The 11,993-nt window shown below is 48.8% G+C and overlaps 1 long non-coding RNA gene and 2 other non-coding genes across 3 annotated transcripts; all 3 read right to left on the reverse strand.

Moving 5' to 3' along the window:
- Window positions 1-79: 79 nt before the first annotated feature.
- Window positions 80-9,268, reverse strand: LOC138417171 (uncharacterized). Its single transcript, XR_011248008.1, has 3 exons — window positions 9,050-9,268; window positions 7,216-7,277; window positions 80-3,871 (listed from the first exon to the last, which is right to left on the reverse strand). It is a non-coding gene; the product is annotated as an uncharacterized lncRNA (long non-coding RNA).
- On the reverse strand, window positions 6,640-6,772 carry LOC138417981 (small nucleolar RNA SNORA71). Its single transcript, XR_011248388.1, has one exon. It is a non-coding gene; the product is annotated as a small nucleolar RNA SNORA71 (small nucleolar RNA).
- LOC138417982 (small nucleolar RNA SNORA71) lies at window positions 7,745-7,879 on the reverse strand. Its single transcript, XR_011248389.1, has one exon. It is a non-coding gene; the product is annotated as a small nucleolar RNA SNORA71 (small nucleolar RNA).
- Window positions 9,269-11,993: the final 2,725 nt, after the last annotated feature.

Consider the following 11,993-nt stretch of genomic DNA (forward strand, 5'->3'; position numbering starts at 1 on the left):
AGTTAGTAAACAATCTCTCCGCAGCTTCAAAGGGGCATTATCAGTTTTCAAAACTTTTGGCAGACCTAAATATAAGAAGCAAGTAAAGTGGTGTTGCACAATATCTTTATAAGCTTCTCCAGTTATCCTTCCGTAACCTAAATCAGGTCTATAGCTCTTTAGATGACAAGCAACCATCTAATCTTTGCTTGAATACCTCCAGCAACAGGGAACTCACTACTCCCAAAGGTTCTAAACTCTCCCTCACCTTTTCTTCTGCAGCGTTCCCACTCCACATACCACTTTCTCTAATCCCACCAACTCATTTTCAGTAGTATGTGTTGGCCAGGAGCTGGCCAGTCTTTCCCAGCAATGCAAAAGATATCTGTGTCTAACAGCCCTGACATTTTTATTTTTTTGAATTAAAAGATCTTTCAAAGGCTTAGAAGCAGTAATTTCCTGCACCCAAAAAGCTAGATCACTAGATCCAAATCCTCTGGGGCCTCTACCTTGAGAAGTCAAGGTTTTTCTTGTCTGTTAAGGTAAAAGCAAAAGCTGTGTTATTCTTTGACCTTTATTAATTTGCACAGTTTTAGCAGGCGAGATAAAAACTTTAATTTCCTTAGTATAATCAGAATCTACTACACCAGGCACCACCGAAATTCCTTGAAAAGAAAGCGAGTTACACCTTAGCACAAGTCCAAAATGTCCTCAGGCAGGGGGCTAGCCGCTCCCATTGGAATCTGAGTAACTGGCACGTCAGGGGTTAATATTGTTGCTGTGGTAGAACTGAGGTCTAGTCCTGAGCTACCTGGGGTTGATTGGCACAGCTTGTTGTCTCTGTTTAGCAGGACATTGCTGACAAAAATGTTCTATTTGGCCATAAGATAAACATTTCTATTTGTAGAATCCTTTTTATTATGATTATTTTTCTTTCTTTTTCTGTTTTTCTCTGCCACAGGCGGAGTTCCTCACACTGGCTCCTGGCAGACACTCCAATTGAGAACGTAGCTGTCGAGGGGTCAGGCAAATTGGCTCAATTATTCCTGTCTGTTGTTTACCCAATCCTTTTGATGGATCATAGCCCATATGGAGCATTTGGGAGGTCACTTTATCATCATGGTTAAAAAAGTAGTACTCCCGTTTGAGACAGCACGTCCCTCCCCCATAAGGTAAAGGGGAACGAAGGAACTACATAGGGTTGGAAAGTTCCACAGGTATCCTCAAACTGCCAATCTAATATTTTTGCACTCTTGACTACTGCGGGGGCTCTCCCTAACCCCACCAACTCATTTTCAGTAGTATGCGTGGGCCAGGAGCTGGGCCAGTTTTTCCCAGCGATGCAAGAGATGCTCCTGTATCTAACAGACCCAAAATAGACTTGCCACTGACCAGGATATTTTTCATGGGGCGTTTCTGAGTAATTTCTGTTATCCAAAAGGCCATATCACTGGACCCAAATCCTTTTTCCTGCCTTTCCCTTTGAGTAGCGGTGTGTCCCATAGCAGTGTAGCAGGGCAAAGTAAAAGTTGAGCTATTCTTTGTCCCTGCCAAATTTGAATAGTTTTAGTTGGGGGTGAAATCATTATCTGAATTTCTCCTGTATAATCTGAGTCAATCACTCCAGGGATAATTGTCAAACCTTGCATAGCTAAGGAGCTTCTGCCTAATATAATTCCTACCAAGCCTGTCGGTAATGGACCTTTAACCCCTGTAGGGATTTTTATAGTGGGACTATCTGGCATTAATATTGTTGAGGTGGCAGAACTGAGGTCTAGTCCTGCGCTGCCTGGGGTTGCTCTGATGAGTTCTGTGATGGGACAAAGGGTATGAATGGGTTCAGCGTTGTTGCCCCAATCATTGTCAGGGCCTGAGGCTGGCCCCTCAACCTGTCTCCCAACTGCTGGTCAGGAACTAGCAAGGTTCCATTTTTATGGAATCTTGATCTACAATCCTTTGCCCAGTGATACCCCTTCTGACAACGAGGGCAAAGAACCTTAGGAAGATTAGGAGCCGCAGCCAGGGAGGCAGGATTTGGCACAGAAGAACCAGCTGCTTTTTGGGGGCAAGCATGGACAAAGTGTCCCTCCTGTCCGCAAGAGTAGCAGGCCTTGGATAAACTAGTATTCTGGCCTGGATTACTGGAACGACTCTTTGACAGGTTATTCCTGCTTGCAAAAAAGGATTGTACTTCCTGTTGATAAGAATTTCCCTTTATGGCTGCAGCTATGGCAATGGCCTGTATCACTGCTGGTCCTACGTCTGCACACTGTCTGATATAATCTTCTATTTGTCCAGATTCTTTTATAGGACATAGAACGGCCTGGCAGGTAGAGTTAGCATTTTCAAATGCCAGGTGTTTTATCAGTATTTCAGCTGCCTCAGAATTGGAAATTACTCTGTAAACTGCCTCTGTAAGTCGTGATATAAAGTCCTCATATAGCTCTTCTGGTTTTTGTCTAATGTTTAAAAAAGAGGTTGATTCCTTCCCTTGAGGCAAATGTCGCCAAGCCCCGAGGCTGCAGGCAGTTACCTGATCTAGAGTTCTTCTGTCTAATCCCATCTGTTCTCTTAGTGTTCCAAATTCATGAGTCCCTGTCAACATACTTTTTACAATATATCTTGGGCCATATTTTTGGTTAGCATCAGCCTGTTTTGGGGCAAGATCTTCATATTCAGCTCTCCAAAGTACATATTGCCCTCTAGACAGACAAGCTTTAGCAACTGTCTTCCAGTCATGGGGTGTCATCCATCTGGCCGCTAAGGCCTCTGATACTGTTATAGTGTACGGGGCTGTAGCCCCATACACGGCACAAGCCTGTTTGAGTTCTTTAATCATTTTCATTGGAAGGGGTTCCCAGTAGGGGGTTTCTCCCCTATCGCTAAAACAAGCCTCAAGGTGGGGATCAAATTCATCCTCAGGGATAGAGAGAACCCTTCTCCAGGGAACTGCTAGCGGAGGCCCCTCATCCCTGTGAGGAGGGGGAGGCATGGGGGAACGAAGGCGTCCCATGTTTTTCTTCTCCTGTTCTAGAGATCCTGTAACTGTCTGATGTTTAAATCTTACTGATGGTCTAGTTGGGGATATTTCTCTTAGGCTCTTAGGAGTATCTTTAGCTAAAAAAGACGAATCCTCATCAGAATGATATTGAACTGCCACTTCTTTTGAATCTTCCTCATCTTGAGGTGAAAGCTGATCTTTCTTTTCATCTCTATTCTCAGCATGACTATCAGCGTTCATGGCAGACAGCATGTTTAACTGTCGATAGTCAGGCTTGGACTCTTCCTCCTCACTTCCCTCTTTAACATGTACCTTTTCAGATTCGTGAGCTGGATCTAAAGTATCTCTAATCATATTCCATAAGGAAAAAGTATCAGTAGGTACTTTTTCCGGACCATGCTGAGTGTAATAAGTTTTTAGCTGTTTCCCTACCTTCTCCCAAGTATCTAAGTTAACACTGCCCTCTTCTGGAAACCAAGGACACTGCTCTTGTACAAAAGTAAAAAAATATCAAACATTAGTTTTCTTAACCTTAATTCCTCTTTTGTTTAACAGTTGCAAAATTACTCCTATAAAAAGCTGTCCTTCTTTAGATTCACTGCTACCCAAGTCAGAAATTTTATAGAAAAAGATTTCAGATTTCAGTACAGATTTCTTGTTTTATATTGTAAGAATCAATACTTCAGGTTTCTTTCAACCTATCAACCAGGTTTCTTTTCAACCCAAAACTTCCCACCCCTCTTTCCCTACCTATCTTATGCAGGGGGGTCCGTAGCACCCTGAGTGGGGGCCTAGCTGTCCGAAAACTGCACACTGGGGGAGACCTACCTTCGGATAGCCTGTTCCAGGTGCCACTTACCAGAGTCCAGCCCCAGTTACAGCGTCAGCGACCTAAAAATATTTATTTAGAGATATAAAGAGAGATAGGACTTCCCTGGTGGCTCAGACGGTAAAGCGTCTGTCTACAATGTGGGAGACCTGGGTTCGATCGCTGGGTCAGGAAGATCCCCTGGGGAAGGAAATGGCAATCCACTCCAGTGCTATTGCCTGGAAAATCCCATGGACAGAGGAGCCTGGTAGGGTACAGTCCATGGGGTCACAAAGAGTTGGACACGACTGAGCGACATCACTTTCATAGAAAGAGATAAAGAAGGAATATAGCAGTTAAGAAAATATAAGAGAGAAAGAGGCTGATATTCCTTTTTTACGCAGAAAGCCAATAAAGTTCCAGACAAGGAACTTGCACTGTTCACCTAGGCCGCAGGCGCCCTCCCAGTCTCCCAAAGGAGTGAAGACACAGAGCGCCTCCCCATTCAGGTCTTAGAAGCCCAGGCAAATAAGTGAACACGGCGAGCCCCTGCGCACCAAGGAAGCAGCCTGAAAAGGAGAGTAAGAGAAAGATAAAGCAAGAACGACACGGGGGGAAACCAGTTTTTCGAGGAACTGGTCCGTCTCTTTATTTTTCAGGGAAGCTTTTATACTTTAAGTTGTACATAGAGATAAATGTAAAAAGCAGAGTCAGGCAGGGTCAGCTACTCTGACCCTTATCTAAAGACAGAGTGTTCTTTGCATATCTTTGTTCTTACAAGCCTTTGTTTCTACTGATAAAGGTTAATCAGAAAACTTGTTTTCCCTTAAGATGTTTTTTCTGAAATCTGCTTAGTCTTAAGACAGTGATAAAGTTACATTCTTACATAGCAAGGATAAAACAACTTATAACAGAGAAAGAGGAGTACTGCTGCTGCTGCTAAGTCACTTCAGTCATGTCCGACTCTGTGCGACCCCATAGACAGAAGCCCACCAGGCTCCCCCGTCCCTGGGATTCTCCAGGCAAGAACACTGGAGTGGGTTGCCATTTCCTTCTCCAATGCATGAAAGTGAAAAGTGAAACGGAAGTTGCTCAGTCACGCCCGACTCCTAGCAACCCCATGGACTGCAGCCTACCAGGCTCCTCCGTCCATGGGATTTTCCAGGCAAGAGTACTGGAGTGGGGTGCCATTGCCTTCTCCTTATAACAAAGAGAAAATTCATTAACTCAAAAGTCTAATATTGCTAACATCAAAACGACTGTATTTCTTTTTCTACATTCCAATTACATTAATACACTTCCAGGTGCCTGAGGATATGGAGGCCTGGTGGCAATCATTAACTCAGCAATGAAACCCTTCACCAACATGATTTTTATCTTTAGAAAAGCCCTATGCTAACTAAGACTTTCAAAATACTCCAAACTCTCTGTGCTGTTTATGGTTGAGAAGTTATAATCAATGTGCATAGTAGCAAGAGTGTGGGTAAACCTGTCACACAAGCTAGACTGCCAGCAGAGAGGTTTGAGCTGAGACACTCCTTTTATATGCAGGAGACTATTAACTGGAGCTGTAAGTTAATTTTCCAGAGAAAGGTGGTCGGGGATAGCCCCTGTTAATGTCAGAAGAGTGTAGTATAGCAGACAGTAAACAGACAGATTTTGGTTTGGGGTAGATGCTCGGGCAGAGGACCCCTTGAGACCTGATCCGCCTTGCCCTGTCAGGCTCTTCCGCATGACTTGTCATGGGTGAGGACAGGGAGTCCCTGGAGTCCTGATCCTGCCTTGCCTGCCAGGCTCTCCCACATGACCTTGTCATGGGTGGGATCTCCCGTGTTGGCTCCCAGCATCTCCCCTTTTTTATTTAAGACAGCCAGATGCAATTCAGTCGTGAGCTTCTGGGTGCTCTGCCGGAGAATTCTGGCGGGATAATAGGGCAAGCATAGCAACAAACACGTTCTCGGGGGAGTCTGAAGATCCCTGGACAGAAGCTATTCCCTGTGCCTGGTGACACAGCATCTTATTCTGTCCCCAGGTAGGTATGGAGGCTTGTTGAGTTGCCCGAGCAGGGCATCCTGGTGGTCTCCTGCGGGGTAAAGGACTAGAAGGGGCAATGTCTCTTACACAGAGTCGTGTCATCTGTCTGGTGGGGCAACTGTGATCAACCTGCTGCACATCCACCTCATTAAAAACAACATGTTCAGGTCAGGGTTTGCGGAGCAGCCTGTGGCTGACTGGCAGTGACCAGAATGGACTGGGAGGGCCAACAGCTATAGGGCTAGGGCCGTGGGGCCACCATCTAGTATAAGGGATTAAGTACATATATATCCTCAACAACACTGTGCTCTGTCCAGTCTATTACTAGAAAATCACCCCCAGCAGGATTAAAGGCAGGTAATAGTAAGCCTACCTTGTGCTAGAGAAACAACACACCCAGGAAAGAAGGAAAGGAGGCTGACCCAGCAGGCTGGCTTGCTGGAGGGCATGGTGCCCTGACCCTCCGCAATGGGAGGAGTCCGATCTCCTTGCAACAGATAGGGTATCTCTACCTCTTTGGTTTCCCCCCCCTTTTATGACCAGCTGCTATAGTCAGGTCAGAAGAGGCACTGCCCTCAAGATCACAGCATAACGGGCACAACCAGCCAAGCAAGTTTCCCAGGCGGGGTTAGTGCTGGGTGGTGGGCTGAGGATGTGGGAAGCGGTGCAGGGAGGAAGCAGAGAAAGCTTCCAGGAGGGGAGCCCTCCCCCACCAGCCCAAAGACCCAAGGCAGGTGCCTACTCCGGAAGAGGGGAGCTCAGTGAGCACACGGCACTGGGTGCCAGGAAGCAACACAAATCAGGGGAAAGACAGACATGTACGAAAGCACCAGGGTTTGCAAGGGACAGGATGGACCCTCCAAACACGGGGAAAGGCTTTCGGCAATTCCTCTCCCTGCACTATCAATGACCAGGGCACAGGCAGCCCACGATCACTTTCGAATGCAGGGGCCGAGAAGGGCAGTGAGGGAGCTGAGCAGAGACGCCACTGCCAGCACCCTGAGAAGCAGCCTGGACGAGGAGCAGACCACCAGAAGGAGCACTGACCAGACTCACAGTCTAAGACGGCAGATCTACCCAGTCCCTGCCAAGAGCCGAAGGGAAGACTGACGGCAGAAACGCGGAGAGACCCTGGGTTCCGAAGGAGTGAGTGTACACACCACCAGGGTTGAACACCATACAGAGCTCTTGCTCAGGCTCACAGAAGAGCCCTCGGCTGGTCACTGGGTGTGAACCTCCATCCTCTCAACATCACTGCAGCCTCCACCCAGGGCTCTCAGCAGCAGAAAGGGGCCGGGCCTCCAACTGCACCCTCACTCCCCACACCTCTGGCCTCCCAGCCTGCACAGAACTGGGAGGATGAGCAGGACAGAATGAGCAGGACACCACTTACCTGGGTCTCAGTCTTGGCTCTCCCAGAGGACACCTCTCACCCAAAGCAGCCACGTGACACTCCTGCAGGGGACAAGAGGCCAGCAGGTGATCAGCCAACCGGACAGGAAACCATCATGCTCAGCAGCAGGAAAACCCGGGGTGTGAATGCTGGGGAAGCCGGGTCTGAGGCTCCCAACACCCTCAGTGCACACTGGGCTTGGCCACTGTCACAACAACTAAAGGGCGGTCCGGTTTGGAAGGGACAAGCAAGGATCACCTGAATTATGAGGAAAATTCTTGCAACTTTTCCTCGGCCCGTATTACCAACAACTAGGACACAGGCAGCCTGCAATCACTACAAATCCAGTGGCAAACAAGGTCTTAGGGCTGCTGAGACCAGGGACCAGAGTCACAAGACCACTGCAGTGGCAGAACCCACCCACATTCTTTCCCAAAGCCTCACGGAAACCAGCACTGAGCCAGGCAGAGGGCAGTCAACTGACATCAGCTGCCAGGAAGTGTCTAAATAAGCAGTAGGAGTGGGGAGGTGTGTGACAGCTCCAGAGTTCAGAAGGGACAGGAGTGAACCCTCCAAACACGGGGAAAATGCTTTCAGCAGTTCCTTTCCCTGCACTATCAATGACCAAGGCACAGGCAGCCCACGATCACTTTCGAATGCAGGGGCAGAGAAGGGCAGATGGGGAATCAGGCAGAGGAGCCCGGGTTAGAAGCTGGTTCTCCACCCAGGCAGGGAAAAGCTGCCCAGCCAGGGCCAGGACCCCAGGCACTAGCCTCACTTCCTGAAAAGGTTCCACCTCCCCTCATCAAGAGAAGCCAGGAGAAGACCAACTTCCGGTTAAAAAAAAAAAAAGCCTCAATTACTCATCCACCCCACAAATACCAACTGAGGACCTACTCCATGCCAAGAACTGTGAGTTCAAATAAAAAGAACACACACCAGGCCTCTGCCCTTCCGGAGTGATTGCCTTTTTCCCCCTTGAAGGAAAGGAACGTTCAGGAGAATAAAGGAACTCATCCCTGGTTCCCCGGCTAATGAGGGGCTGAGTCAGGATCCGAACTCTGGCCTTTCTGGCCCCCAAACCCACCCCATCCTCCTGCACAAGGGCTTTGCAAGGCAGGTCCCAGAACCCTCAAGCCCAGGAACCATCCCCTCTGCAGTAGCTCAGTCCCTGGACACGGCGGAGGCGCGGCAGGCAGTGAGGGTCAGGGTCCTGCAGGAGGGGATGGGGAGCCGCCAGAGGCAGGGTCTTTCAGCTGCGCAGGGCCTGGCCCGGAAAGAGAGGGGAAGGCCTTCAGTGCGAACCCTTCTAGGGCCCTGGGGGCTTTCTCAAAGTGGAGGTTTGAACACTTTTCCCTTAGAGGTTACCGAGGGGAAATGGGCTAACGGTCACGAAGGTTATCTGCCCGGCAACCGAGGAGCGGCTGCAAGGGATGAAATACTGGAGTCGGAGGTGATGGGATGTGATCTGGGGGCTCTGGCGCAGCACGTGTGAGGTTCACACCGGCTCCGCACCAACCTCCCTGCAAGACCTTGGGGCCCACGCATCCCCTGACCCGCTTTTCACCGTCGGCCAGCCCAAGTTTCCCCACAGATGGGTGAGGCCAGGGGACCCCCATATTCCGAAGCGGCGCCGGCAGGAGGCCAGACGACCAGAGGCCCCTCTGTCGAGAAGACGAGTCCCGAGAGACCCACATGCTCAGGGGACGGGCTCGGAACAGGGAGCGGAGGGCTCTGAGGCGACCTGCGGCCTGTACTCCCCGCTCGGGTCTGTTTCCCCTTGGGCTGGGGAGGGAGCGGACCACGTGCCCGGCGCTTCCCGCAGAGGACTCACCCGGAGTGCCCCACGACCAGACGGCGCGGGAGAGCGGCGGAGACAAAGCCAACAAACAGTGCGGGAAGATACCGGTGTCCGCGGATGGAACCCGGATACGTGCAAATGGCGTGGGATCCACGACGAAACGTGGACAAAGGGGCAAGAACCGCCTCCACGCGCACAGCGACGGCGGAAATGCAGCTGAAACGGGGCTTGTGGCCTAGAGCGGCGTTGCCCGGAGTGGATCCCGCGCAAGCGGTTTTGTAGCGCCCTCTTGTGGAGCGGAGTCCAAGTTCTGCGTCTGCATGACTGGGTAATTTCCAGAAGCAGACTGGAATCTTGGCAGTAACGTTCCCTCATCTGCTCTGCTTTTCTTTGGGTTCTGTTTGTTGTCACTGATTTGTCATTAATCTGTAGGAATGGTTACTCTTCTACCTGTTGTTGTTTAATTGCTAAATCGTGTCCAACTCTTGAAACCCTTTGGACTGGTAGTCCGCCAGGCTCCTCTGTCCCTAGGATTATCTGGGCTGGAATCCTGGACTGGGTTGCCATTTCCTCCTCCAGGGGATCTTCCCGACCCGGGGACTGAACCTGCCTGCTTGGCAGGCAGATTCTTTACCAGGGAGCCTAAGACAGGAACTGTTATTAGCAAGAGCTTGTGTTGACTGTGTTGAGCTTGGACAATAGCGGTCTTAATCTGATTTACCATTGTATTCAGAGTACCTAGTTTCGAGGCTGGCTCAGTTGAACAAATGAATGAATTCTGACTGTGGATTCATTAGGACTTCGCCAGACTTAAATAGTGTTCTGATGACCTGCAACTGGAACGTGAGGATGACAAGGAGATAAGCCTAGCATGTACCAGACCACCTAACCTGCCTCTTGAGAAATCTGTATGCAGGTCAGGAAGCAACAGTTAGAACTGGACATGGAACAACAGACTGGTTCCAAATAGGAAAAGGAGTACATCAAGGCTGTATATTGTCACCCTGCTTATTTAACTTATATACAGAGTACATCATGAGAAACACTGGACTGGAGGAAACACAAGCTGGAATCAAGATTGCTGGGAAAAATATCAATAACCTCAGATATGCAGATGACACCACCCTTATGGCAGAAAGAGAAGAGGAGCTAAAAAGCCTCTTGATGAAAGTGAAAGAGGAGAGTGAAAAAGTTGGCTTAAAGCTCAACATTCAGAAAACGAAGATCATGGCACCTGGTCCCATCACTTCATGGGAAATAGATGGGGAAACAGTAGAAACAGTGTCAGACTTTATTTTGGGGGGCTCCAAAATCACTGCAGATGGTGACTGCAGCCATGAACTTAAAAGACACTTACTACTTGGAAGAAAAGTTATGACCAACCTAGACAGTATATTCAAAAGCAGAGACATTACTTTGCTGACTAAGGTCCATCTAGTCAAGGCTATAGTTTTTCCTGTGGTCATGTGTGGATGTGAGAGTTGGACTGTGAAGAAGGCTGAGTGCCGAAGAATTGATGCGTTTGAACTGTGGTGTTGGAGAAGACTCTTGAGAGTCCCTTGGACTGCAAGGAGATCCAACCAGTCCATTCTGAAGATCAACCCTGGGATTTCTTTGGAAGGAATGATGCTAAAGCTGAAGCTCCAGTATTTGGCCACCTCATGCGAAGAGTTGACTCATTGGAAAAGACTCTGATGCTGGGAGGGATTGGGGGCAGGAGGAGAAGGGGACGACCAAGGATGAGATGGCTGAATGGCATCACGGACTCGATGGACGTGAGTCTGAGTGAACTCCGGGAGTTCGTGATGGACAGGGAGGCCTGGCGTGCTTGGATTCATGGACTCGCAAAGAGTCGGACACGACTGAGCGACTGAACTGAACTGAGCCTTGAAGCTGCTTTTGATCAAGAAGGACTTAATCATGTTTGCATTGACTGATACAACAAAGAGGGAGATGGCTGGGGGTGGGGTCTGAGGGTGACAGCACTCCATCTTCTGTAGCTGGGAGGAGCTGGTGCAGTTCTAAGACTGTGAGACCCTAGGGGGTCTCCTGAGGAGGAGGGGCCGGGGGATGCTGTGGCTGGTAGGACACTAGACTAACGAGCTGGGTGTGCACACAGTGCTGGTGCCCTCCTGTCTCCTGCTCTTGCCCTCACTCTCCGTGTGGCTATGACCTAACTTTGTCCAGCCTTAGTTTTCCTTTCTGGAAAATGGGCAGAGTCAGAGCTCCCCTCCTCATAATGTTGCTGTGAGGATTGAATGAAACAGTGCACATCAAGGACATAGCACAGAGCAGATGGCCAAGCATGGTAGTTGCTCTACGTAAGTATTTTTATTTTAAGTCCAGAGTTTCTGTCACTGTGAGGACACCATGGATTATTTAGAACACGATGGGATTATTTATGAGACATAGAGAGTGCTCCGTATTTGAAGGGTCTACAGGCAGCGCTATCCAGTAGAAATACAATGCTGGCTGAATGTGTAATTTTAAATTTCCCAGGAGCCACATTAAAAAGGTTAAGCAACTATACTCCAATAAAACTTAATAAAAAAGAAAATAAAAGTAAGATTAAAAAAGGGGGGGCTTCTCTCATAGATCAGTTGGTAAAGAATCTGACTACAGTGCAGGAAACCTGGGTTCAGTTCCTGGATCAGGAGGATCCCCTGGAGAAGGAAATGGCAACCCACTCCAGTATCCTTGCCTGGAGAATCCCATGGACAGAGGAGCCTGGCAGGCTACAGTCCATGGGGTTGCAAGAGTCAGACACGACTTAGTGATTAAACCAGCACCAAGGTAAAAAAAAAAAAAAAATGTGTCAAATGCACAAACAACAAGGTCCTACTGTATAGCACAGGGAACTATATTCAATGTCCTGTGATAAACCATCATGGAAAAGAGTATAAAAAAGAATACAGCGCACTTCACTGGTGGCCCGGTGGTTAAGAATCCGCTTGCCAACGCAGAGGACACAGGTTTG

The sequence above is a fragment of the Ovis canadensis genome, chromosome 13 (genome assembly GCF_042477335.2).
Source record: "Ovis canadensis isolate MfBH-ARS-UI-01 breed Bighorn chromosome 13, ARS-UI_OviCan_v2, whole genome shotgun sequence".
Lineage (NCBI taxonomy): Eukaryota > Metazoa > Chordata > Mammalia > Artiodactyla > Bovidae > Ovis > Ovis canadensis.